General features: G+C 45.0%; 1 long non-coding RNA gene across 1 annotated transcript; it reads left to right on the top strand.

Moving 5' to 3' along the window:
- The first annotated feature begins 6 nt into the window (after positions 1-6).
- Positions 7-1,636, top strand: LOC103133407 (uncharacterized). The gene is made up of 4 exons (XR_001661297.1): positions 7-343; positions 467-622; positions 911-980; positions 1,194-1,636. It is a non-coding gene; the product is annotated as an uncharacterized LOC103133407 (long non-coding RNA).
- Positions 1,637-2,050: the final 414 nt, after the last annotated feature.

The raw sequence follows: 2,050 nt of genomic DNA, 5'->3' as shown, positions 1-2,050 counted from the left end.
ATGTTTTCGGATTGGTAAAAATATCAATTGAAATGTTAAGAGCGTATAAATACTTATTTTTTTTTAAAAATACTTTTGATTCAGGGCCTATCAAAAGGAGGCAAACATAACTCGGTGCTTTTCAGAAAAAAAAAAAAAAAAAAAAAGCACGCATTTTTAGTTTTACCAAACTTTGCACACTCTTCGGCATCCGTCCGGTCCGATCTCTGTTCACGTTTTTTCGCAGGACAGGCTGGTTCGGCACGGTGGTGGAGTACGGAGCGGAGAGGAAGATCAGCCGTCACAGCGTTTTGTCGGCCACGGTCAGCATCGGCGTCCCGCAGGGAGTCACACTCAAGATAAAGTATGAGCCGCCCCCGAGATGCGATCTCGCACTTTTCTGTGTGTCCTCGTCCGTCTGAATGACGGTCTTGTCTCGTCACCTTGTTCTGCTGCTGATACCTCTTCTTGTGTTTGTTTTAACGAGGCTGTCGCGTGCCAGTCAGACGTACCTGTTCCCCGTCCACCTGACAGACCAGCTGTTGCCAAGCGCCGTCTTCTACGCCACCGTCGGACCCCTCCTGGCCTACGTCGCCGTCCACAGACTAATTATAATCCCGTACACGAAAGCGCAGAAGGAGCAGTGAGTAGTCTAACCGCATCGCCGTTCAAACCTAATTTGATAGCTATCAACCCTTCGTCATCAAATCGCCGTAATCACTGAGTGAGTCGCTATTTGTTTCCCTCGCTTTCTGAGTTTTGGATCAGGAACGTCCGCCTGAAGCCCTCGCGCTGGTGAAACATTTAGCATTTCTGTTTACGAGCGTGTCGAGGGGTTTCTTTAATGCTTGTGCTACCATCAGCGAAAGCCTCCACAGTGAATCCCAGCGGGGTGGCTGTTGATGTTTGCTTTTGTGTGTCTCTCTCTCAGAGAGCTGGAGTTGCAGAGGAAGAGCTCCGCCACAGACATCGCCAAGAAGAAGCAGGAGGCTGAGACCGCTGTGAGTACCTCCTTCCAGAAATGCTCTATTTTTCCTTCTTCTTTTTCCCTCCGTTGTGTGGTGGGGTGTAAATGATCTCTGTTCATAAGTCAGGCTCTCCTCGTTATGAACTCATGACCGAATCTCATCTATCCTACACTGTTTTCCTTGGCCCTACCCATCCTCTTCCTCCTCCTCCTCCTCCTCTTCCTCTCTCCCTCGGCTCCCCTGCAGGTTCTGCTGATGCAGGAGTCTGTGAGGAGAATCATAGAAGCAGAAGAATCCAAGATGGGTAAGGCAACACACACACACAGAGGACTGCTGTACAGCAGGGGTAACAAACAGAAACTTTTCCAGTTTGGATCCAGTCCAGACTTGGTGTAATTCAGGTACATTTATCTTTGTCGCTTTCGACACTTTATGACGCTCTGCGGCTTCAGGATCCTGGTCGTCTTACTTTTTATTATCTGCTGCTGTGAAGCAACTCATGATGTTGGCATAAACCAACATCTGTGTGATGTATGCCGCCTGGCGTCCGGACTGGTTTGTATCTGAACTACGATTTCAGCTTCTCACGTGTTTGTTTATAAGCCTCTTGCATGATTTTAATCATTTAATGTTCTAATCTCAAAGAGAGTTGCAACATAAAAAAAATAAGCTATGTGCCAAGGGTGTGAGGTTTTTTTTTTTTTTTGCTTCCTATGCCTACAGTAGGAAAATGAAATATTCAGCCTCTTTCTCAGTGAATTTGTAATATTTCTGTCATTTCTATTGACAAATTCACAAGTGAAGTTTTGGGTGAAAAGCTGTGTTTTTTATTTTATTTTTAATTTTTTTTGGATGACGGGATGAGCTTTTTATGTATTTTTACTTTTTTGTCTTTGTAAAGTCCCTTAAGACGACGTTTGTTGTGAATTGCCACCATAAAGATACACTGAATTGAACTGAAACTGGACTGAAAACACTAGACTACAGCTCAGACATCTGTAGATCTGTGGAAACATTGCAGCTGTCTTATCGTGGTTTATCCTTATAATCCAGCATTTTTGGCTAGATCCGCTCCCGTTCTCTGATGGAAACATAAACCATGC

Source organism: Poecilia formosa, unplaced genomic scaffold (genome assembly GCF_000485575.1).
Source record: "Poecilia formosa unplaced genomic scaffold, Poecilia_formosa-5.1.2 Scaffold3052, whole genome shotgun sequence".
Taxonomy (NCBI): Eukaryota; Metazoa; Chordata; class Actinopteri; order Cyprinodontiformes; family Poeciliidae; genus Poecilia; species Poecilia formosa.
This window is presented reverse-complemented; position numbering and strand designations above follow the sequence as displayed.